This window comes from Peromyscus eremicus, chromosome 15 (genome assembly GCF_949786415.1).
Source record: "Peromyscus eremicus chromosome 15, PerEre_H2_v1, whole genome shotgun sequence".
In the NCBI taxonomy this organism is placed as follows: Eukaryota; Metazoa; Chordata; class Mammalia; order Rodentia; family Cricetidae; genus Peromyscus; species Peromyscus eremicus.
In genome coordinates this window covers 1,460,194-1,486,476 of record NC_081431.1, presented here as the reverse complement: position 1 = coordinate 1,486,476, position 26,283 = coordinate 1,460,194, and the positions used below count along the sequence as shown (strand labels likewise).

Below are 26,283 nucleotides of genomic sequence, written 5' to 3'. Positions count from 1 at the left end.
CATATTGAAAAGCAGTCTTCTCAATCTAACCATTAACACTTTGAAAACTTAGCAAAACATCCAAAAGCAGTTTCTTAATAAAACTCTTTACACTTTAAAAGTAGTCTCTTAATATACCCCATTTGCCTTTCTTACTAACAAAACATGACATTAATCCACTCAAACAACTTTTGAAATTAGACTAAGGAATATTATCTCTCCCCCTTTTCTTTATAATTTAAGCAAAATCTCAAGCCTAGTTAGAAAACCCAAACTTCTGTTTAAACAGTTCCGTTTGTAACACAAACCAGTTCCATAAGTAATTCCATTTTACATAAACAGTTCCACAAAACAATTCATGAATCACCAGTTAATAAAGCATATATGCATACACAAAACTGCATCTTGATTCTAGGTAGAAATAAATTTCTTCATTTAAACAGTTCCATTTTTAACCCAATTCCAGAAAACAGTTCCTAGGTCATTACTATAAGTAAACTCAATTGTCCCATTGCAATGAAATCTCTATTCATTTCCTTTCTTAAGTCCCAAAATTCAAATGATAAATTCTGGTACTAGCCTTCCAAATATGAAGAAATCCATAACCAAAATCTTTCTGTAGTTTTATCTCATTTTAAGTTCAAAAAGTTCAAACAAGAAATAAATTCTGGTATCAGGCTTTCACTTCCAAATATGAAGAGACATTTTTCAACCAAAACTTTTTGCTGTTAAAAATTTTAGTTCAAACAAGCGTCTCTGAACTTATTCTCAAGCCAGAGACCTTTTTAGGTACAGTAGTATTCTAAACCGCACCGTTTTTGATGTTAGCTCAGGTTTTTCTGTGTTGCATCGATTTTCCACGGATCTCAGCTGCAGATGCCTTGTGCTGGTTCTCGCGTCCGCCATTCTTAGCTTCTTAGCGGCTTCTGGAGCTTTTGAAACCATTCAGACTGCCTACTTTGCAGTCTGCTGGGACACTAACCTTCTGTGTCTCGGGTTCTTTCACCATATACATTAGGAATAGATTCATGTTTAACATTTACACTTTCTTACAAATTCACGTATAACATTAACATCTACTTATTTATACTCTTTAAGAGAACTATAGAACTACTTTAGCAAATATATTTCTTACTACTTCTTATGTATTTCTTATGTTCTTATTTAAACTTACATTTACAACTAGCATCTTTACTTATTACAAGCTTATTACTACATGTCTTAGGACTACCTTAGATTCTTCTTGTAAGCTTATATTCTTAAAGGAACTCTATAGATCTATTTTACAAACTTTTATAAGGCTATCATTAGCATATATTTAACTTAGCAAACACCTAAAGATTTCTTAACACAGATCTAACAAGAGAATTTTTACAAACTCACATATCTTATTTTCATCTTTTTCTATTTCTTACTCTTAATTATTAGTACTATCTCTATTAGACAGATTCTCTTAACTAGACAGGAAGTACATACATCATTTCCAAAGTTTAGAGTTTATAGTCAGCTTTGTTATAAAGCACTGGGATTTAGTGAGTGTTGTTGTTATAGAATTGTGATAGTTGTTGCTAGGGGACTGTAACCTTCCTGGGATGATGCCACACTCCAAAGTTGCCAGTTCTCTCAGCCGTTCTGGACCGGCAGAGATGCACTGTCAGCGGTAGACGGTGTTTAACTAGAGGCTGTCCCTTCACCCAAATTCATAATAGTTCCCCTAAGTGCTTCAATTCTAAGACAACGTTCAGTGTATAAACTGCTTTCCCTTGTTTTAAGGATTTTAAAGTGGCTTGTTTGCTCTTATAGGTAGCTTTCTGTCATCCAGCTACCGTAAAAACTTTGCACAGCTATTAGGGTAAATAAGGCATTTTACCAACGGAGCCCCAAACCGCGAAGCACCTAGTTCCATATCCTTTCAATTTTTCATTGGAACTGACACTTAAACTCTTAGACGACTTTCCTCCTTATTCTTTTAAAAGCTGTATTTTCAGTTTACCATGAACGTATTTTTGAGCTGACAAACGTGTTTCAGGGCAATGTCGCCATCTTTAGTGGAAAAACTACCTTTCCCAGAATGCATTTCCCTTATATCAGTCCATAATAGTATCAGTCCCTTAAATCAGTCCTTTATATCATTTCCCTTATATTAGTCATTTCCCATAGTTCTTTTTGGGTCTGAGAGTCAACTTTTAAGTTCTTTTTTTTACCAGACTTGCTTACAAATTCTTGCCCGGGAGGTTTGAACAAAGTTTTTTGCTTTTGCAACGGGAGATTTGAACAGGCATTTTACATTTTCAATTATGGGACATTGGGAGGGTTCTGGTCTCTCAGCTGGCTTTAACAGGTGTCTCTCCTTCATTTGACACGGGCCCCCAAATCAGAACTGCACCTGCCTCGTTAGCTGGCATTGAGGCTGGCGTTTCTGATAGCAACTTTCCTAGGGGCTTGTGTTTTAGCCAGTCAGTGAAAAACAAGATCACGTACAACAGCTTTTCCATAGCTCCTTCAGAGAGATTTTCTCCCACTGATCTATCTCATTTTGCTTGTTCCTTTTCCTCCAGATGCAGAGTTTCAGGTATCTATCTGCAGCTCTGTACCTCTGCTAGCTGCCCTTGGAAGTAGGGGCTTTTTTTCTCCCCCCCGAATCTGCCTCAAATTCTAGCAGCTTTTTCAGGTCACATTTTCTGGGGAGGATTATGTCCCTTCTGTTTCTTCAGAGTCTTTCTCCCAGACAGTTCCCAGTTTGGTCTCAGTTTATCCCCTTTACCCCAGAAACAGTTTCCAACACTACAGTGGCGGCTTTCCCTGCTACTGAAGGTAGGGGTTTTTTTGTCCGTTTCTTTCAGGGTCTGTGTGGTTTGCGTACAGACTGAAAGTCTAACAAGGGAGGTTTTTGCCATTTCTAAACTCTCAGTAGGACAGGTGTTTTGCCTTATCAGACCTTCACCTGGCCCAGTCCCCCAGTGGGTTGCATTTGCTTGTCTGGGTGCTCAAGGACAGTTTATTCCAGAGGCAATCACCCCTCAGGGCTACACTCCCTCATCTCAGGGGAGTCAGTTGAAACAAAGCTTTTCTCAAAGAGGTGTTTTCTCTGACAGAAAAGAAAGCTTTACTCCTGGGTAGTTCTGTTCTGCCCTGGCTGGGCTCTTTCCCCAGACAGCGTTCTGACTCAGCAGCACAACTGCTTTAGACACAGTTCAGCTTTACTGTTTTCCCAGAAAGGTCCTTACTCTGATAGGAAAGCTTTTTTCTCAGATTTCTTTTTGCAGCTGTGGACCTATCAACCCAGGACTTGTAGGAAAGTGGACAACTGTGCTGCTCCCACTGGTTTTAGTTTTGGTTGTTCATTAGCAATCTTCCCCTGGGTCCTGCACCTTCCTGCCTCAGCTCTGTGCTCCAGGAAGTTTACCACTGCAGGAACCCTAGTATCCCCAAAATTCACCCCAACTCAGAGACTGGCCAGTCGCCTCTGGGTTTTTGGTCAGAAGCAAAGATACAATGCTTCAGGGGATCTTTGATTTAGGAGCACCTTTTCATTCTGAAATGCTCACTCACAAACAAAACCCTTGATGCCTCAGCTCGGCTGTAACTGAAAAGCTTGGCTTTTTTGCTTTTCTCAGGTAAAGTTTCCTGCCCTTTTGGGCTTTGTAGCTCTTTACCCACACTCTCCCAAGCGTTTCCCTCAGGGTACTCTGACCCACTGTCTTTTACTAGTTTAAAGAGACAGAGCTTAGAAGAGGTTTTTTTAGGAACTTGTCCCTGCCTCCTGCATTGCAGGGAGGATTTTTAAAGCTTGCAAAACAGAACTTAGAGGTTTTGCTGTCTTAAGAGGTTTGTTGTTTTTCCCTTAGAGCTAATCACAGGTGGTCCCCATATTAATATCTTCAGGTGATTCTAATTTGCCCTTTTGAGAGAAAGTTAAAGGATTTAGTTTTTAAGTTTGAGAGCTTTTAGTTTGAGAAAGATTGACTTTTTAGAGTTTTTTCCCCCCCCAAATTTTTCAAGAAAAGCTTTTTAGTTTAAGAGAAAGATTTTTTCCCCCCGGAGAAAGACCAACTTTTCCCAAAACTTCCCAACTTTAAACTTTGGCTTTTTACACCCCATTTTTGCCTCAGGGAGAAATCACTTTCTCCTGCCTCTTGGACTTAGCATTTCAGCTGTCCCCAGGTCAAAAGCTTCCATAGGAAACTTTTTCTTCCTCATAAGCTCAGAGAAGAGCTTTTTTACTACCCAAAAAGCCCAAAGAAAGATTTTTTTCCCCCAGTTTGCGTTCTTAGCCCCCAAAGTTAGAAAATTGTAGAGTTTTTCTGTCTAGTTGCTTTACTTATTTTTTCCTACACAATCTTACACTTCTAAGTTTTTCCTACACTATTCTACTACCCTATGCCTTATTTTTCACAGATAGAAATTGAGAAAGGGATAGAAGATAGAAAATTTTGACAGAAGAGAATTTCGCTGCAGCATCGGACATCCTTCCAGTCCGCTTTCCTTTTCTCTCGAGGATAAAACCCCTGCCTCTCAAAAATATATATAAAAAATATATATTTTCCATAACACCGGCATGCCTTATCCACTGGCAGGGCTGAACTCAGCACTTTCGCCAAAAACTCTGTAATAAAATTATTGTTTTCCTTTATCTTTAGTCCCTATTACTTTGTCTTTAGTCCCTGTTCATTTGTCTTTAGTCCCCCCTTTTTTTAGTCCCCCTTTTTTTCTTTAGTCCCCCTTTTTTTCTTTTTTCTTTAGTCCCTGTTCATGGCGCCATTCTGTGGGGCGTTTACCCAACCACCCCCACAGTTCCCCAGAGTTTTCTTGAGTGCGAGCAGCAGGAAATATTAGATAGAAGGATTTATTGCGGAGAATATCGCGGAGATAAACAGATAGAAAATAAAGGATAGCCTCGAGAGGGCCTGGAACCTATTCCAACGGGCCCTGACTGTCTCTGTCCCAGGGTTTTTATAGAGACGCCAAGGGGTGGAGCAAAAGACCTCCTCCCCCAGCACAGCCAAGTGCAGACCATCTCAGACACCTGCACTCAGGCCCGTGGTCTAATCATCCTCTATGAGGACCTGATGGGTAAAGCCACGAGGAACCCGAGAACGGGCTCCCACAATGGGTGCAGTTTCTCCTGAGAGTCTTCTTCATGGCTCAGTGGGCAGGGAGAAGCAGCAGCCAGCTCCAAGAGGGTCTTCCTACAAGACATTAATTTTAACATGAGGGACCCATCTTTCTGTCCTCATCTAACCTTGATCACCTCTCAAAGATGCCCTTTCAAAATACCATCACATTGAAGATAAAGATTAGGGCTTCAGCAGGACTCTGGATATTGATAACATCTAGTCCAGAAGGCAGGGACAGCAGTGCTGAGACCTTGGTGAAGCTGTCTGATACAATCAAATGATGGCAGGAAGCAGGCAAGATGTTTTCAAGAAATAAATTCTTCAAAATGAATAAATAATACAAAATATTTATATTAAAATGATTCTATAATCCTACTTCTGGGAATATAACCACAGCAAATGGTTTTAGGAATGGTTATATATGCAAATAGGATTCATTGTAGCATTGTTTATAACCCTAAGAAACAGGAAATGATTTGAATCGTATAGGAATGGTTAAATAAGTGACAATGTACTATAATAAAGTACTATATTATGTAACCGTTAAAATGAGAGATTTGAGGCTTGTTTTGCTGCATAGAAAATATTTATTATATAATCCTTAGTTAAACAATAAAATGCACCTTTACTATGGTTTAAATTATATAAATTATATTAAATTATGTCTTTGGGTAAGGTCTGAATAGGAATAAATGAAAATTGCTGTATTTATTGGAATAGCTGGACTTTGTTCAGTTCTTAGCTTCTTTTGTGTAAAGCCTTTTTCATGCTTTAATGTAATTTTTAGAAGAAAGATTATGACTGAGGAAGGTACGGGGAGCCAAATCACAAGGCTGACCAATTCTTACTGCAAACACCTCTCAGGATGGGTTTATTTCAGGTAATCTTGTCTAATAGTTACTGAGTCCCATGTTCTTTCTGTGAGGGAACCTCAAGATTGAATCAGAAAGATCGGGCATCTGGATTTTCCATTATTTTGTTTTAATTTTAGCCTTCTAGTTGGCAGACTCCAGTTTGTGAGTTCACTCCCCACTGTGGCACAATTGTTTGTCTAAATGCAAGGTTCTGCAAGGTCACAAATGCAGTTATTACAGTGCCAACTGTGAATAAGCTCCCAGACCCAGATCAATCAATTATTATTTGCTCAAAAAACTATACAGATCTTGAAAACCTTCACTCAAGGAAAGAACACATCAGAAACACATTATGGATGTGAAACATATTATGGATGGGGCAATCTGGCTAAGAGCCAGGAGAGAACTAAGAGAGTGGAAAGACCTCGGGTCTATTGGAGCATCACTGTAAGAAAGCTAGAAAAATCCTTCTAGGTCCCCTCTCTTCAGCTGAAGAATTTGGAGAATAATATCCATCTTATAAGAATGTTAGCTGTTTGTCTCACATAGTTGAGCCTGGCCTTGAACTCCTGATCTTCTGCTGGGATTACAAGTGTACAGCAACACTCCTAGCTTCCATATGTGGTAGTTTTTATGAGTCCTAATGAATAATGTATGTGCATATACACCTAACAACCTATTACACAGATTCTTCTGCAAGTGAACACATATTTGCAAGCACTTACCATATTTCAGACTCATTAGGAGGTGCATCAATGTTGCAGGACTCACAGACCCTGGCCTCTTCTCACAGGTTGCTTTGCATCCATAGCAAACTTAACATCTCCATTTAAGGATTCATGACAGCCAGAAGGCATGCAGATGATATGGAGCCACTGGGACCCTTTTAGAGAGATATGGTAGCTACATCAGAGATAGATGAACATAAGGTCTGTGAGGGAAGAGTTCAGATGCTCTGTCTTTTCATTCAGTGGATAGTTCATGGGAGAGAACCCTGGACCCTGCAAATGAAGCAACTGCAACATTTACAGGGGCAAAATGTACAATGAACAGATCCAGACAGTTGGGCACATGCACCATTGACCTTGTTTAGTCTCATCCTGGGATTGCTTTCTCTAGAAATGACTATTTGTGATCTGTAGCTGGAGTTTTCCTGTGTCCACCCGTAGCTGGAGTTTTCCTGTGTCCACCTGGCTCCTGCAGCTGCTCAGACCCAAATAAACACACAGAGACTTATATTACTTGTAAACTGTATGGCCGTGGCAGGCTTCTTGCTATCTAGTTCTTATATCTTAAATTAACCCATTTCTATAAATCTATAACTTGCCATGTGGCTCGTGGCTTACCAGTAGCTTTACATCTTACTTCTCATGGCTGTGGCGGCTGGCAGCATCTCCTGACTCAGCCTTCCAATTCCCAGAATTCTCTTCTCTCTTGTCCTGCCTATACTATACTTCCCGCCTGGCTACTGGCCAATAAAATCAGCATTTTATTTATCAATCATATAGAGCAACACATTCACAGCATACAGAAAGACATCCCCAGCAGTGATCTGAAGTGCTTCATCCATACAGAGATGGAAGACAAGGAAGTGAGATAGCTGGACTAAGAGCCAATGAGAGGGCAAAACACCAAGGCGATAAAAGCCTGGGTAGACAGGAAGTAGCTCTCTCTCTTGGGAAGCTACAGCAGCATGGTGAGCTAAGATTAGCTGATGACTCTCACCATTTCCCTGATCTCTATGGCTTTCAGCCCTATATTTGGCTCTGTGTTTCTTATTTAATAAGACTTTAGAAATTTGTCTACTAGAGAGTCCTTTGCACATCCTCAGGCCTCCATTCTATGCAAATGAAAGGGATTTTATTTATTGACAATCAATAATGAAAAGGCATAATAGAAGACTGGGGAACTCTGGGCTTCTTTCTCTGCTAAAGATCTCCATGGTGATATGATGCAAATGGATGAAGTTCTATGTGTCACTTGAACTTTGTGTTTTAATAGCTCATCCAAACTCCGGTTTGTGGGTATGGGAAAATAGTTCAAGGGGCAAAGTGTGCTTTACTTGACTGTGCAGGTGTGTCCTCCCAGCAATTTCTTCTCTGTTATGATTTCCAAAAGTGACCGTGAAGACTCTGCTTTTCATTCATACAACTAGAGTTATGCAATCAAAGCTCATGACAACTCAGAAGTTACTCTTTATTCAGTCATCCTCTCTACTCAGAGACAAGAAATAAAAATTAATTGTATTAACTTTAGGGTGGTGGAGAAAAAAGAAAGCCCCTGCTTAAAGCTCTTTGACAAATTTCCTACTCATTAGTGTGTCTGTGGTCTTGACTGGCCAGGACAGTCTGCAGAGTGGCTCCCTGAAGGGAATAGGAACTGGGCTGAGGTCCTGTTGTTTCTTCCCCCACAGTACCAATGTTCCATGTCCTGTGTAGAGTCAGGCTCTTATCTCCTGCTACCTAATCATTGCCCCTGAGTTGTTTGGAAGATAGGCAGTGCATGGGTAAAATATTTTAATAATATAAGTAAATTGTATCATTTTTACATACACACACCACACTCGTACACACTCACACCATCTCTCTCTCTCACACACAAACACACTCATATATACTCATACCATCTCACACATACAAACACACTCATACACACTCACACCATCTCTCACACACACACAAATGCACTCATCACACTCACACCATCTCTCACACACAAACACACTCGTACACACTCATACCATCACCCACACACACCTGAATTCATTAAATATGTATTCTATGAATGTTATGCATATTTTATTCCTTCTTGGAGTATCTATTGTCTTTCTCTGGAAACCACCTGAAGAATTCTGTAGCACAAGTAGTTCATGTCTCAGAGCTAAGAGGGCCACTCACATGGTAGAGGAATGCCAGAGCAGTGAGAAACCTTCCAGGTGGCAGTGTTTCTTCATATCTACCCAGTACTATGCTAGTCCTCATTCCTGATTGTTTCTGTTTGTTCCTTGCTGGGAACTCCAACCAGTGATGCATCTGATCTGTGATGCTTCCCAATCCCCTGTGTTCTTTTTACTCTAGCAAGAGGTCATAGGGTGTTTAGTTTTCTAAGTAGTTAACACTGATACAAAATTTTCAAGACTTGTCAAGGCTATATTTGTTTTATGTTGTGGTTATTGTTTGGTGCAGGGGGTTGTCATACCATAACTTGAACTGGGGACCTCATGCATACAGGGCACTCCATTGATGAGCTATGTTCCCAGGATTTTCAAAATTGTGTTTTGAAGCAAAGTCTTACCTAACTGACCAGGCTGGCCTTAAACTTACTCTGTGGCCCTGGCAGGCTTCAAATTTGTGATCCCCCTGCTTCAGCCTTCAGAGTAGCTGAAATTACAGGCATATGCCACCACACTACCCAGGCTCTCCTCAATAAGTAAATTTCTTTAGGATTCCTTCCCTGGTGTGGCCAAGAGGAGATCCCAACACTTACACCCCAGACTCTTTGCCTTGCTGCTTCTTAGCATGTGCACTTCTTCATGTTTGTTCCCGTGTGTTCCAGTGAGAACAGTCCTGGTGTGTCTGGGATCCTAATGGTGATGATGACTCCTTTTTATGCATACCCAATTGTTGCCCTACATAGGTCATTTACATACATGTTTTAGGAAGCCTTGTATTTCTCCATTAAGCTCTGAAAGTGCATACTCCCTGTTTTGTATATTTCTTCTGGAATCCTTCCCCTCTCTCACTTTTTCTCTCCCTCCCTGTCATACATTTTTATATGCACAGTATTACTGCCAAGCTTTCAAAGTATCTTCCCCTGTTGAATTCTCTGTGTTTTCTCTGGCATTCTGGAAGAAGCATGGTTTTATTTTGCTCCTTTAAGTGCAAAGAAGCATCTGCTTGTTCCATTTTAAGCTGAGACATTATTTTCCTGTGTAGCCCCAGCAAATGTTTCCCTGTTGGCTGGAGCTGCAGACCATTGCTTTGGACTAAACTTGACTCTGGTGCTGTGGGATAAAAATAATGATACAAAGTTTAACGATAATCATGTTACTGCCTAGATTACAGGCTGCATATGTAAATATATCTGTCTGTCTATGTAAGGTTCTGAGTACATCATCAATTCTTAACACATTTCTGTAACTCATGTACCTGTCGGGTTAGGTCCTCACTCATTCAGTCATTCAGTAGGCACTTGTGCATTCACAAGTCATTTTGTATATAACAGGAGTCAGTGCTCTGCACAAGTTTCAGATCCTCTTCTCACAGAGTCTGTGTTCCAGTGATAGAGGCTAGCTATGAGCAACAGGGAGGTTAAGATGCAACAGGTCACGTGGAGATCAGTGATGGGGAAAGAAACTGAAGTGAGTCACAGAGATCAGGCTGTTGAGAAAAAAGAGACATTATGCTATGCTGAGTATTAAAAGAGCTCACTGTGAACTGGAAAACAGACCTGTGGAGATGGTTGGGGAAGCAGTGGGGCTATCTGGGAAGTCCCCAACAGATGGAAAGAATAGCATGGGCATCTTTAACTAGGGTTGATGTTTTTACTCAGGGAAAAGCCAGAAAGATGCCATGTCTAGCATGGGATAAAATAAGATAGAGATGGTTTTATATATAAGATCATAGAGGTCATGTATGGAATGGCCTTAAATGCTGTTAAAGGAACTTGGTAAGAGACCAACCACTGGGCCTCTAAAAGATGAGCATGAACTGACATTTTACTGTAATACTTTTTAATGTTGTACTGAGAATAAACAGAAGACCAGAAGACTGGGAGAGAAGAGGCAGGGAAGTCACTTAATCAGTAATAAACAATTCTGACAACCTCAGGAAGGAACAGTGCAGCTTCTACCAAGGTAATAACAACAGAGGTGATGAGGACGATTCTGACTGTGTGTGGGGAATAGAAAGAGCAGTGTAAGAAGTGATAACTCCACTTTGGCATTGATTAGAAATTATTGGCAATTATCAGATAATTGTGTAATCTCAGGAACTATCAATCATGAGTGAACACCTGATGATCTAAGTGGGAGCTGAGAGGAAGTGGAGGAGGTAAGTGGAGAGGGACAGATCAGCTCAGGGACAGTTCACTCAGGCCACATATGCAGCAATGGGGGCAGGTGAGTGAGTGGTTGGGAATGCTTTACTGATAAATTCTGGTATCTTCCTTGAGAAGAGACCAAGGTCATCTGTCAAAGACAAGTGGAGAGGAGAAAATGGAAATTGGAAAAGAGAACAAAGAATGCAATGGCTACCTAGGAAAGAGGGAGGAAGACACACACTGGCAGGGAATTGTGCTGAAAACCAAGAGCTTAGTTAAGATCATGAATACAGTTAGCAAAATTTGGTGCTTTTTTCTAGACACATTTAAATGCTTGCGTGGGACTTCTGCTGGGTGATTATGGTGGAGAGAAAAGGAGAAAAAGAGTCAAGGGCACAGAGGCTGTGTGCAGGGGGCTGATGATAATTGTTCATCATGGAATTTAAGCCCATGCTAAAAAAATAATTTTACAAAGCAGTAAAAGATACTGAAGTTCATGGGCTCAATAGAATTTTAAGTGTAGTTTGACAAGTTTGGGAGGAAGAATTTTTGGAGCTGTGGCAATTTCAATGACTTGGAAAGACAAGAGAGTTGTTGGACTATAAAATGTTTTAAATTTACATTAAGGAAGAGATGCAGCTATTGATAATGATGAAGTATGGAAAAGGACCTTTGGGTGGGATGACTGACACACCAAGTAGATAAAATTATGGAACTAAGAGGATATGGAAAATACTGTTCCCTGCATGCTGAAATCAGGAAGAACTGTGACAGGATGTAGTGGAGAGAATATCACTAAAGGGCCAGGGAAATGGCTCAGTGAGTAAAGTGCTTACCTTGCAGGCATGGGGACCTGAGTTTGATACCTAGCAACTACGTAAGGAGTTGGGTATAGTGGCATTCACCTAAAATCCCAGCACTGAGGAAGGAGAGATGAGAGAATCCTCAGAGCTCTCTGATCAGGCAGTCTAGCCAAATTAGTGAGCATCAGGTTCAGTGAGAGATGCTGTTTCAAATATGGTAGTGTATAACTGAAGAATACACTTGAGGTTGGCCTCTAGTCTCCACAGGCAGGCTCTCTCTCTCTCTCTCTCTCTCTCTCTCTCTCTCTCTCTCTCTCTCTCTCTCTCTCCACACACACACACACATATGAAAGAAGAGTTTTTAAAAAGGCTGAAATCGAGCAGCAAAGAGGCTTAATTCATCATTTTGATCTCTGTAGTGGACAGTATGAGAGGTCATTATTTAATGACATGAATGTCAAAGCTTGGAAGGGAAAGGACAGAGTCAGCAAGTGGTGTAAGGGCTAAAGGTGTGGAAGAGACAAGAAGCACTACCTGTAGACAGTGTGACCTGTGGTATGGGGATCTCAAGATTTCTAGAATTTTCTGAGTTAATCTACTACAGAGTAGGCAGTCTTTCCAGGAAGAGGTAGTGCCAATCAAAGCAAAAAGTTTCAAAGAAATGTTTGGGTAAATAGGATCCTTTATTAAGGTAGGAACGTTTCAGATTATATCAAAGGCCTTAGAATCTTTATTTAGATCGTAGCGTTCAACATGCCACAGATTATATGTAAACCTGTAATAATAGAAGATTCCAAGTTGTCATATTTCCTGGGTTATTATTTTGACAGTTCTGGTCCCTTATTGTGTAAAGAAAACTCTAAACAAGATACCACCTTCTGCACATAGCAGCAGTACCTTCTCAGGCATTTCAATCTGGAAGAACGATCAGACTTTCCCCTAGAGTGTCAAAGCACCAGGAACTGCGCTCTCCCCCTGGACTGGAGCCTCGAACCAAGATGGAAAACAATCAACTTTCAATTTTCTGTGCTTGTTTGCTTTCTATCCAGAACACATAACAAAGGCAGTTGAGCAAACCTGTGGGTTAAGTTTTCAAGGACATCATTCCATTTCGCTGGCACAGGATTTGGGAGCCAGTTGCTCCTGGGGCCCTGGAGCTGTTTTTTTTTTATTATTATTATTTAAATGGGGATGTCTTCACAGCAAAATAACCTCAGATGTTCAACCTAAGCCCCCAACCCACCACTATTTGCTAAATGAAGCCAAGCATCATAAAAGCCTTAATGGTGTGGATTTATCACTTAACTGTTGTTTTGAGATCACAACAAATCATTAAAATCATTAACTGTTCTAGCTAAATTAGAGCTCAGCTCTCTCACAGTGCCTGGCCTGTGTGGCTCTCCCCATTTCACCCCCACCTCCACTCACTTAGGCTCCTCAGACTTTGCCTGTGTAAGATGAACTGGCTTAATATACCCAAGTCACAGTGCTAAGCAGCTTTGTTCCCCCTCTCTGGTGTTTGATACTCCCCTCCACCCCAGGGCCATTTGCCTAAGATATGTGGGTAGCAGACAGCCAAGCTAAGGGTTTGGGTCAGTGCTGACGCTGGGAGCCTGCGCTGCCAATTTCACGAATCCAGGGAGTTTGGGCTTTCCCAACGCTCCTGTGTAAGCAGATACCCTCAGCAGTACATCCAGCAAAGGTAAGAGTGTGTGTCAGCAGACGTCTCTCTTTGAATGAAGCAGAGTAGAGTTTGGATTCATTGTCTGTCTTCAAAGGTTGTCTCTAGGCACCTCCTGAGCTTATTCAGCCCAACAGATCTGCAGGTAAGGAAGTACATCTCCCCTCTGTGGCCTGATAGTGTGGATGAGAGATAGGAAGAATATGCATCTTATGGGTCCTGGGATACTGATCCGGCCTCTCATTCCTGTTTATAAAGGAAAACTTCATATTCATTGTTCTGGAGATAGGCCAACACAAGACTTGAACTTGGAGAGGATCACATAATCATCTCTAGGTAGGAAAAAGGACATATGTAGCCAAGATATGGTTCAGTAGGTCCAGTGCTCAGGAAGAATGATGAGTTAAAGGGGGTTAAGTAGACTGGTTACACTCATGCAGAAAAGAAGGCTAACTTAACTTTCACTGCTGAACTCAGTGACTAGAATCACATGTGGTTCAGTGATGGTAGACACCAGAAGATGGCCAATTAATGTTGATTGAACTAAAGAATATATGCAAAAATCTCCTTTTGAGGTCTATGGCTAAACTCACTTCTTAAGATTAGTTTTTGTCTGATTAACAGTATGTCCCTGATAATTAACACCATAAGCCCCTTGCAAAACTATCTGGTGAAAATGTCCCCAATTCAATAGTTGGAATTCAGGTGCCAGAGTTATACTCAGTGTGTGATTTATTCCCTGTCATGGCAATAGGTTGTGAATTTTATTTGTGTTGGGAAGGTCTTGCTTTGACCATTTGGCTATCCCTGATGGACCGGGGCTCTCAGACTTAATCTCACTCAGAGATGACTTCATTATTCAAGCTATGGTTGATAAGAACAGAGAAGTAGAAAAGCTGATAGGAAAAAAAAGCTAAAACTCAAATCTGGCCAAATGAGTTGCTAAGAAACCAAGAGTCACTTCCATGGGTGAGCTGTCTCCCCACTTTTCCATTTGATTTGCCAAACTGGTAGGTGGGCTCACTGAAGCTCTCTTATGTTTTAATTATATTCTGATTGCAAGTACATGTATATGAAAGTCCATTTATCTTTAAATAGAACATCTTCTAAGCTCTGTCTTTGCTACTAGAAAATTAGTCTTTTATCAAGCTAATTCAAAGTCCAGATGAAGGACAGTGGAATATAAAGTGGATGACCTTTTATAGAGAAAGTCAGGAAGGGAGAAGCTATGGTCTGGGTAGAAGGCTTATATCCCTTCTCCACATACCCACATTGATGCTTGTAGAAGAGGAAATCCAGGGTGGACACAGGAAAGGGACTCCTCACATTACAGGGCTTTGTACTCACCAACAGATAGGATGGTCTGAACCCAGTGCTAACACTGGAGTCAGTCTGTGGACCACCTGGTAGCTCAGGCTTCAGAAGTCTCTTGTGGGAAAGTATCACATAGTGATACCTTCCTCGGATCCCACACTGTCTTGTCTCTGCTTTTATATTTGTAAGAAAAGGCATGGAGTGACAGAGCATCTGAGCTCTGAGCAGCTGCAGCACGTGGCTTGCCAAATCTGCTTTCCTGCTCATTCCCTGCCTTGATCTCTGGTCATTTCCTAAGTCACTCTGTTGGCTTTACATCTGAGCTATGACTCTGGGGAAGCCACCAGTGGCAGCTGGTGGGCTTTGTTTTACAACCCAGTTGTTCATACCCAGGCTGTCACTAACACAGTAAGGATCCAAGTGGGTGCGCAGGCAGCTGTCTGACCTTGCTTTAGAGCCTCTAGGAAGACTAGGATTAGTGTTCTGTCTTCTTCTGTCCCTATCCCTGCCCCATCCCCACTGTTCTCCCTACCAAACCCAATAAGCAACATGAAGAAAAGTATCAAAATAAGAGCAAAAAAATGTTTAAATAATACATATGCAAACTACTACTAGTATCTTCTCTTACCAATTCTGTAAGATATTATAACTTGCATTTTATAATCTGGGAGTGGGAATCTGAAGTGGTAAAAAGTAAAGTGACTTGTATAAGGTCACAAAGTTTAGGGTGGAGCCAGAGTTTAAACCTTGATGGCAAGTGGAGTTCTTACTACAGAACTTTGACAGCACAGTGTGTGGCCTCGATTACTAATACAATGTGAAGACCAACACCAGGGCTGGGAGATGGCACAACCACTAAAGTTTTCCTGTTGCTGATATAAAACACCATGAAAAAAGCACCTTAGGGGAGAGAGCATTTATTTTAGCTCATAATTCCAGGTTACAATTCATGATTGCTGAGAAGTTAAAGCAGGAACTTGAAGCAACCAGTTACATGCAGTCAAAAGCAAAGAGAGGACTTATGTATGCAAGCTTCCCAGTGCTTGATTCATTTTTCCTTTTCATTCAGTCCAAAGTCCAGCTCATGAGTTGATGATGCCCTAATCAGTTAACACAGTAAAGAAAATCCTTCACATGCATTGCCCACAAGCCAACCTCATGGAGACTCTTGCCAGGTTATTCTAGATTGTGCCAAGTTGACAACTGAAACTAACCTTCACATTGTGCAAGCACAAAAACCTGAGATTGGATCCTGAGCATCCACATAAAAAACTGGGTGTTGTAATGTCTTTAACCCCAGTGCTGAGGAGGGAGCAGAGACAAGTGTATGCTCAAGGCCCTCTAGCCAGCCAGGCCAGCATAATCATAAGCACAAGACCAAAAAGAGACTCTATCTCTCAAAAATTAAGATGAAGAGGAATTAAGACACTAATATCTGACTTGTACCTACATGTGTGCATGAGTGCGTGTACACACACCCACACCCACACCCACACACACACACACACACACACACACACACACACACGCTCACCCTGCCTGTATGTTCTTACTAAGGAAATTATGCAACCACTCAGGCATACATTGGCATATTCCTTGTCCCTATGGCTCTGTTATCTTTAGCGTGTATAGGGCATCATAGAGCACTGTGGTGATAAGGGCCCCACCAACAAGAGTCCAAAGTGCAGTTATCACTTGGAGTATTACACTTTTCTTTGTCTTTTTCTTTGTTTTCAGCAGCAAAAGCAGGCATCAGTCCTGGCCTACATTCCTGATTGTGAGTCATTGACACAGCTGGGGTCTCTGTGTCTCCATTCTATGTCTAGTGTGGATTGAGGTAATATGTTTGCACCAGGATAGTGCTTGGTATGCAGTAAGGACCTTATGAAATGTACCTTTCAGAAGAATCTTCTCTGTAGCAGGAATCTTAGAAGGTCTCATTAATAAAATCAAACCAGAGGCCAGTTATTGGAGTGAATGCTGGAAGATCAGAGAAGCAGAACAATCCACAGCCACCTCACCTCGCCAGTTTCTCAGCTGATCCTGTTTCCTCAGACTGGAAGCTGCTGAGTCCTTATCCAAATGAATCTCAGTTGAACTGCTGCTCGAAAGCCTGAATGCTTAACCAGCCAAAAGCTTCTAGTTTCTGGTCCTCATGCCTTATGTACCTTTCTGCTTTCTGCCATCACTCCCTGGGATTAAAGGCTCACTTTCTGGGATTAAAGGTGTGAGTCACCATGCCTGGCGGTTTCCAATGTGGCCTTGAACTCACAGAGATCCAGAGGGATTTCTGCCTCTGGAATGCTAGGATTAAAGGCGTGAGTGCCACCATTTTCTAGCCTCTGTATCTAGTGGCTGTTCTGTTCTCTGACCCCAGATAAGTTTATTAGGGTGCACAATATTTTGGGTAACACAATACCGCCACACTTCTCAAGATGTCTTTTCTGTTATATCATTCTCTTGATAAATATGCCATTGCCCCTGTCTCTTACCTCCACTGAGCCCAATCACAAACCCAAGCAAGATGCAACTTCCTCATGACTAGTTCCTCCTTCTCACAAGTCTCCCCTTCCTCCTTTATGGGGCCTCTCTACCTCCTTCTTCGTGAAACTCCTCTTCTTCCTCCTCCATAAGAATCTTCCTTTTTCCCCTTGGGACTTCTCCTTCAAGACCAAAGTCAGGCTCCCATTTGCCCTGCAGGGTTCTCTCAGTCATCTGAACTAAACTTCTAGGAAATTGTCTGTGAACCTTAACTATATGCCATCTTATATTTCTATTTAATAGTTTCATGGATAACATCTTAAAAATTGTGATACTATCAAATACCAAGCTCACAGAGTAAGTGTTGTCCGTAGTATCAAGAGTGGTAGCCCAGTGCTAAGAATGAAATGAGAATTTTAAAATATTCAAATTATATTAAATTAAGATTCTGTTCTAATCAAAGTTTACACAACACATTATTTATCAAGTTTGAATGCATGAACTCCCTTTAGAGAAAAAAAATCTCATAAACATCCAATGTTTATTTTTATTGTCACTTAAACATATAAACATAAAACTAAGTATAAACTCCTAATAAAAGCTTAAGGTTTTTAAACTGCTATAAATCTCAAGTAAATTTGTAAAAATTAAATATAAATAATACCACAATACTGTAAAATTTAAATTAACAGTATAAGTTTATTGTGATATATGATGTTTGCTGAATCCAAGCTATGTAGGAAACTGGAATGATCCAGTTCTTTGGAGCTTTGAGCTGTGTGTGAGAAATGTCTTAGCACTGTCTTCTGTTCAGCAGAGACCACATGCAAATCTTCATTACAACAGTGTGGTGTCAGGTCAATGGGACATCTTGGAACAAAACAACATCATCATTATTAAGGCTGTTCTCTTTTCCAGACTTACACTGCCTTGTGTGGAAATAGACTGGCAGTATGTAGTCACCCAGAATATTGAGATACACTTAGTGTAACTTTTTAGAATTATCACTGGAATTATAAATATGAATTGAAATAACCCATGAAGAGCATTTATCTTTAGGGCTGCTAAAATGACTCAGTAAATAGACCACTTGTTTCACAGATGTGGAGACCAGAGTTCAGATCCTCAGAACCCACATAAATGCTGGGAAGGCATGGCTGCCACCCGTAATTCCAGCTTATAGAATTCGTAGATGGAGCAGAGATCCTTTAATCAAGCTGGCTAGCTAGACTAGCTGATTGGTGAGATATGGGTTCATAGATAGACAGACCTTGCCTCAGTAAAATGGAGAGCAACTGAAGAAGACACCTGACAACAGCTTTGCACCTCCACACTCATCATACACACATGCAGGCACACCTGCCTATACACGTGTTCCCCCACACACATGAGAATACACATGCATACCACATATACACATGCAAAAAATAAATTCAAATTTAAAAAGCAAAATATATCTCCAAGACTGGGCATATGGTTCAGTTTGTCAGATGCTTGCCTATGACCAGGCAGCCCTAGGTTCAATCCTCAGTACTCCATAAAACAGGTCTGGTGACGTAGACCTATAATCCCAGAACTCAGGAGGTGAAGACAGGATGAGACGTTCAAGGCTACCCTCAACTACATAGTGACTTTGAAGCCAGCCTGGTTATGTGAGACCTGCCGGGAAAAAAAAAAAGATTCTGTCTGTGGATCCTGGCTGAGTAACATTGTCAACACACTAGTAGAAGAGGTGTATAAAGTAGAGGAAAAGGACTGCATTCACCCTTCCTTATTTTTTTTCTATTACCAGACATAGGCTTTTAAATTTGTTCATAGAATCTTTTTGTCTTCTAAGAAATCAAAACACAGATCAGAGGAAATCTAAAGGTCATGGATAAGCTTAGAAGAGAACCCTGTGTTCCCAGAAGCCCACCCTCCAGAGATCACACAGCCGTTAGTTGTTCATCTCCTATTGTGATTCACAGGCCAGGAAATGTTCAAAGTGTATTGATGACAGCTTCACGGACTGCAGGAGTAAAACAGCATTGTGCTGTAGATATTATTAGTATTCCTATTTTGTACATAATAAATTGAGGACTAAATAGTTTAAGTTACTTTTAGATATATAGTTACTTTTATATAGAGAGGTACAGCAGGGTTCTAACTGAGGTAAAATGTAACCGTGTTTGAGTAAAAAAAATGGTGTCATATATGAGAACACATACAGGACTTGGGACACTGCTTATTTTTCATTTCCTTTAAAAATACCATCTATAAATACCTTTTAGTAACCTATGGTGTCAGAGGCCTCAGATGGGTGTTTGTTTTACATTTTTAATTATTATAGACAATGCTGAGGTGACTGCTATATTTGAGCTTATCCTTCTTTGGGAAAACACTTCTGTATCTTAAGTGTTCCCAACTGAGGAAGAAAGCATACGGAGGTGTAGGTGTGCCCTGTAACTGTTGGTTTTATCTACTAGGTAAGTGCCTGACTACCTATAAGGCCCAATTATATGTATTTGTTTCGCATTCAATCAAATTTTAAGTTTTCCCTCAAAGCTAATAGGCACTTTTCAACTGTAAGTACTCACGAGTGAATGAGAATAAAACACACAATAAACTTAAATGTATGTCCTAAATTTTAGAAATTAGAAAGCCTCTATTCAGTTGTTCTAAGCCAGAAATTGTTGCTCCCCATGAGCAGGGAGCATTTTATTGGGTGGTTTAAAACCCCATTTTAGCCATTTGTTTAGGGGAAGGAGAAGGAATAGAATTTTCAGAACAGCTTTGAGTCGGCCTGCTTTGTAAGCTGCTATCATTTGACCTGAAATGTTCTCAGATTTCATGTGTTGAAGGTCTAGTCCTTAGCTAGGTGCTCAGAGGTGAGGTGTTGGAGAAGTGATTAATTGGATCAGGAGTCACTGTTTTGGAGTTTTCATTTTCCTTTCTTTCCCTTTCCTCTTTCTTCTCTACCCCTCTCCCCTCTTCTTTTTTAATTTTCTTTTTAGAGTCTCACTGGGTAGCTCTGGATGATCGGGAACTCATTATACAGACCAGGCTGGCCTTGAACTCACAGAGATCTGCTTGCATCAGCCTCTTGAGTGCTAGGATTAAAGTCTTGCACTATCATCCCCAGCTTTGTCTTCCTTATTCTTTATGACAACATTGTTCCAATTTAATGGAAGAAATATTTTCTATTATCATTCTGGGAATATCAGTCATAATTTAGGTTTTTGTGAATCATTATTTATGTTTGTTCACATCTTTTGTATTGGATGACTCTTGCTTGTCTTTTCTAGTTATCATTGAAACACTAAAAGACTTTCAGTCAGCATCAAGGGACTAGGTGTGTAGTGATGATAGGTTCTACTACAGGGTGACCTGTACTAAACAGGATCAGATACTGATGTTAGAGGTCTTCTGAACCTGTAGGGCTACTATTCTGCCATGAACAGAAGAGAAGCAGCTGACTGGATGGACAGGTTGGAGACTGGGACCCAACAGTTTTAGCAAATCCCTGACTTCTTCCAGTTCCTACCATCCTGAGCCTTTCCCACTGCCGGTGCTGAGGCAGCTCATTGTGTTTGGCAACACTGTATCTGTGCACTTGACTTTCTAGCTTGATACCACTTTCACATCTTTGTGGAATCCGGCTGAGTTACAGGAGCCTTCACTCATTAAACAGAGAATTGATGTGTCTGTCTGTTGTTTGTTTTTGTGCATGTTAACACTTAATAGCTTTATCTACTTGAATCCAAGATGTGTCCCAAATACTCAAGTTTAATGGGGGTGGGTAAAAAAGGCTCTTAAGAGAGCATTTTTGAGTCCTTGTTACAAACTATGGGAAGAATATAGGCTGAGAATGGAATGGCTCAAAAGGAAACTTAAGCAAGAGAAAAAACAAAAACAAAAAAACAAAAAACAAAAAACAAAAACAAAATAAAAAAAACCTTGGGCAAGTTTTTGACCTTTGTTTGTTCTTTGTACCCCACTAGTAGGCATATGACTTTTATCTGTGCTTGAAATCCTTGATACAATGCCATCTCCTCCGTGAAGCCACCTCTGATGGATGTAGCTGACAGTAGCCTCCCAGGTCTCGGAACCACATGGTATGTGATCCATCATTTTCTCGTGGTAGTTACTCACCGTGTGCTGTGTGTTGTCACTATGTGTGCAAATCTCCAGCAGGAGGTTTTCTCATTAATTTATCATCCCTTTGATCTCAGAGGATCGGATTCATATCTTTCTCACCTTGGACTGGCTCCTAGTGTAGCGCCTGAAAAAGCAAATGCATTCAATAAATATTGAACAAATATGTGAATGTGTGGAAGCCACAGCAGTGCTCGCTATTGGAAAAAAGAAGACATATTTTAAGGCCCCTTCCCTACCTTGCTGTTAATTCCCAAAATAAACAAAGTCTGCAGCAAGGACATTTTTTAACTGGAAGCTCTCCTGCTGTATGACAGGTGCTCCTCTCCTTGGAAGTTCTCCCCAGAAGTTGGGCAGCTTCTTCAGCATACTCCAGCAGGTAGACCTTCCCTTCATTGCCTTTCTGCATACACTCCTCTTCTGCTTTTTCCAAGTGATCATGAACCAAGAACTCTCTTTAGAGCTCCTGTTGAATAATAAATATAATTTCTTAAGTTGAGCAGAGCTAGGTTTGAATTTTGCTTCCATCACTTTATGGGAGTGGTGATATGGATCTTAGCAAACCTGCCTCTAAGTAAACATCCTCCTATGGCAAATGGAGAATACATTCTTTCCCACAAGGCTGTCAGAAAAGTTAAATAACAAGTAGTAATCATTAGAAAAGACATGGGTAGATCCTCTTCATATTTTCCTATGGAGGGAGAGAGGGAAGGAGAGAGAAATAGAGGTGAATTCAGAAAGAATGTCCCTTGGTGATATTTCATGACTGTCACGTCAAGGACTTCTGAGGTCTATAAAATGTTTTGTGTTGAATCATCATTTGTAGCTCCAGATCTTAGAGGAGAAAGCATTAGGAATTGCTTCTCTGAATGGAAGCAAGGCAGAACAGAAAGTAAAACCAAAAGAGCAAAACAGACAGGACTCTGTTTGTTGAGACTTCACTTATGAGTGTTTAGTCGCAACAGATGATCTTCAGCTTTCTGCCTTTGTTTCTTCCATTATTGTAATGGTTTGAGTATAAACTCTCCCCCAACACCTGTATATTGAATGCTTGGTCTTCAGCTGGTGGAACTACTTGGGAAATTATAGAAACACTGGGATTTGGGGCCTAGCTGGAGGGAACAGGTCATTGTGACTATGCTTTTAAAGATTACACCCAGTCCTAGTACTCTGCTTGCTCTGCTTCCTGTCTGTCCTGAGGTGAGCAGGCTCTGCCACATAGGTGCACTCCATGATGTTCAGCCTTACCACGGGCCCAGAACCAACAGATCCATGGCTGAACTGAATCCTCTAAATAGGGTTGGATGAAGTCCTCCCTCCATTGAAGTTATTTATGCCATGACTTTGTCATGAAGACAGAATAGTATCTAACATTTAATTTTATCCTTTACAAGGCTTATTCTTAGTAGAAAAGAACAGTGTTTCCTGAGCACCTATTCTAAGTACAGGTTTGATCTGTTTGTCCTTTTAAAGTTGGTAAGTTCTCAAATGATGGCAGTGGAAAGGACAACTTTGTACAAGAAAGCAGGCTGGAGGGTGGCTGCTGGAGTTGTAAGGACCTACTATTCAAAGCACTTCTCAGAGTGCTGGTGTGCTCGAGGAACTCGTGCTTGACAAGATACATCTGGCTTCTGATTAGCTCTGCCAGGCGATCGTCCTCCTGTCCTCCAGCATGTGTGCAGACAGTTGCCAGGATGTTATGATGATTTTCCCTGCATGAAGGTAGAGTGGCTTAGGAAACTGTCCTGCCATATCTCTACAAGCTAATGCCAATTCCTGGTAGCCTTGCCCACCTTCAACTTCTTGCTATGGCAGGAATGGAATGCTACTTCATGGCAACAAAGCCCATCAGAATCTAGAAATGAGGTTGGAGATCCTTCTTATAACTTCAGTGTGAAAATATACAGCATTCCCTGTGGGAGATTCCAGGTGCAGCAGAAAGGAAGTGGCATTTATCAATGTCTCTTATATATAAGGTGCTACCTATAAAATACTTGATCCTTTGAGAAAGACATTTGGAGTCACACTTCCAACATAAATTAACTCAGCAAGACAGAAATTTAAATACAGTAGAAGACTCAGAAGGGGTTTGATGACTAGTTATGATTGCCAGCTTCATTGGGATAAGAGGTACTTATTATATTATCCAAACACACTTTTGAGTGTGTTTCTGAGGGTATTTCTAGAGAGGATTGATTGACTGAGGGGGAAGACCCACCCTAAATGTGGGGAGCACAGTTCATGGGTTGGGGTCCTAGAGTGAATAAAAAGGAAGAAGAGAAGGGTGGCAGCTCAGTAGGTAAGTGTGATTGCCCTGCAAGCTTGGTTACCCGAGTTCCACCTCTGTAACCCACATAAAGGTGGAGAGAGGAAAAACTTAACAAAGTTGTCTTCTGGGCTCTACATGTGCACCACAGCATGCATGCCCTCAAGGATCCATCAACACACACACACACACACACACACACACACACACACACACACACACACACACTTGAAAAAAGAAAGTAATCGGGAAAGCCAGATGGGCACTAGCCTTCTCTGCTTTCTGCTTTCTGATCCACAGAGATGTGAGCTTGCAGCTGCCTCATGATTCTGCTCCACAGCCACTTACCACCACTCTGGAGCCAGAATCAATCTTGCTTCCCTTTCTTTTCATGTATTTGCTCACAGTAACTGAAAGAGTAACTAATAAAGGGCTCAAGTCAGAAACTCAGATTATCCTTTCTTTATTAAGAAATTCCAGAATGGGATGAGCCAGAAGACCCCAGAGAATTCACAAAACAAATGTTTAGAATTAGATGTAGATGAACTCCAGCTTTCTGCCCTCCCTGTGGCTGGCAGGCCTCCTGTCCTGAAGTGGCTTCTCACCAGCCTCTTCTTTTTCCTCACAGCCAAATGTATCACCAGTTGACTAGCAGCAATGTTTCCCCCTTCCTTCTTTTTCTCTACCTCCCTACGAGAAGAATGTTTTGTCTCCTAAAGAACAGACAGCTTTGCCACCATCTGGTCCCATTCCAGAGTCATCAGATTGCAGCATGAAATACCCAAGCTCCCCAGGATTCCATTTACTGTGCATGTCATCCTACTACCTTCAGAGCTCCCGACAGAGAACCTCAGCCCCCAAAACACTGAGGTATCTGTAGACCACAACTGACTCGTTTTAGCAATGTGTGGACCTTCTCTGTCAGAGTCACACCACCTGTGGCAACTTCTGTGTTCTTCATGAACTGAAGAGCTGGCTAAGCAGACAGACAGACAGCATCCACATGTTGTTTAGCTGCTAGTGACAGCTTAGAATATCTTTTGTACAACCTTTAGAAAACTCCAAACCTGGTCACATCTGCCAAGCCAGCAGCTGTGGTCCTTCCTGGTCCAAGCTAACAGCAGTGATGGATGCAGAGCATCAACTTATCTTTCCTGGTTACCTTCAGCCAGGCGTTGGCACAAGGCAGTGTTACCAGTAAATGGGCATTTTTGTGCCATTTGTGAAAATTAACTCCCCTAATTAACTCAGCTGTACAAATGCACTCAGGATGAAGACATTAGAATGATTACCTAGGAAATTACTGCCTTGGTAGAGTCCCCCATGCCCCCTTGTGCCGCTTAAATGTGCCAAGAACAAAATTGCCCTGATAACATTGTCAGATCTCTGAGAGCAGGTAGCTGATGAATGAAATCACAGTGCTGCATGCTGGTGATGTTAACCCTAATTTCAGCTCCTAGATTCTGCTCAGCATGGGGTGGCCAAGAAATTATTTTCTCCATACAGATGGGAGCACTGGTGAGGACTAGAATTGCTTCTGGGTGCATAAGCAAGCACCATCTTGAGTACTAGGCTACACAGCAATTATGGCTTAATAGGTTTTGCATCAATTAGGATGACTGGGGGGGTACCCTAGAGGGAGATGTGGGAGGCCCACATCTAGATATAAGAGGCTTTGAAATTCCACTCATTTATACAACCTACAAATATAGTTTTATTATTTTTCTTATGAATCTGGTTATCTCTGCATAGAGCTCTAGAAATATGAGCCATTTCCTGTTTGGGGACTTTTCTTCTATCTCTCTGAAGTGCCCTATGAACCAGCATTGATCGGTCCTTATTACTGGTTTCCAAGATTTCTGGAAATTTTCCATTATTTTACTCTATCATACCATATGAGTATGTTGCTCTTGGAACAACATATTTTCCTTCTATCTTTTCCCCAAATGTTCTGCATTCTTTGTCAGGCCAGGCATGCACTGAAGAGCTGAAGATAAAGGGTCCAGTTCCAGTTCAGGCTGTTGTAGATGGAGATAATGGTGTGTACTTACTGAAAACACTGGGGTGAGTTGAAATACTCAGTTTAAATTGATAGTTTCCAACTCTACTACACATTCAATTCACTTTTTAAAAAAATATATATTTTTTTTGTCAATGCCTGGGCTTCACTTCAAACTATTTAAATGAATGTTTCTGGGATGTGCAGTCAAAATGTCTCCACAGTTTCCAGATGATTTTAATGTCAGTCAGGTTTCAGAATAACTAATTGATTTTGGTCACTGGTAACTCATCACTTTCCTATAGGTTGGAAATGACATCACCATCTTCACAGAGCTTGTATGCAGGTGGATTTTGATCATCAACAAACAAGATTAAGAAATAAATAGCATTCAAAAATTGTAAGTTGATGGTAAATGCCAAGAAGAAAAGCAAAGCAAAGAGGGGGGAAATCACTTGTGAACCCTCAGCAGTGAAGTTTTGCAGAATGCCTGAAAAGCCTGGGAGGCTCTGACTTCGGCTAAGGATTTGCATAAGACTGAAGAAAAGGAGGAGTATCCAAGCAGAGGAACTGGCACAAAAGGACCTGCCAGGCCCAGGAGAAGAGGATCAAAGG

At 41.1% G+C, this 26,283-nt stretch overlaps 1 long non-coding RNA gene across 5 annotated transcripts in view; it reads left to right on the top strand.

The window, feature by feature from the left end:
* Window positions 1-25,754, top strand: part of LOC131925793 (uncharacterized) — a 232,711-nt gene extending 206,957 nt beyond the window's left edge. For 3 of the 5 annotated variants that reach the window (XR_009383345.1, XR_009383343.1, XR_009383342.1), the window contains 2 exons: window positions 21,250-21,363; window positions 25,637-25,754. This is a non-coding gene — a long non-coding RNA (uncharacterized LOC131925793). Of the gene's footprint in view, window positions 1-21,249; window positions 21,364-21,720; window positions 21,783-25,636 lie in introns of all 5 variants that reach the window. The other 2 variants (XR_009383341.1, XR_009383340.1) reach the window with 2 other exon arrangements.
* Window positions 25,755-26,283: the final 529 nt, after the last annotated feature.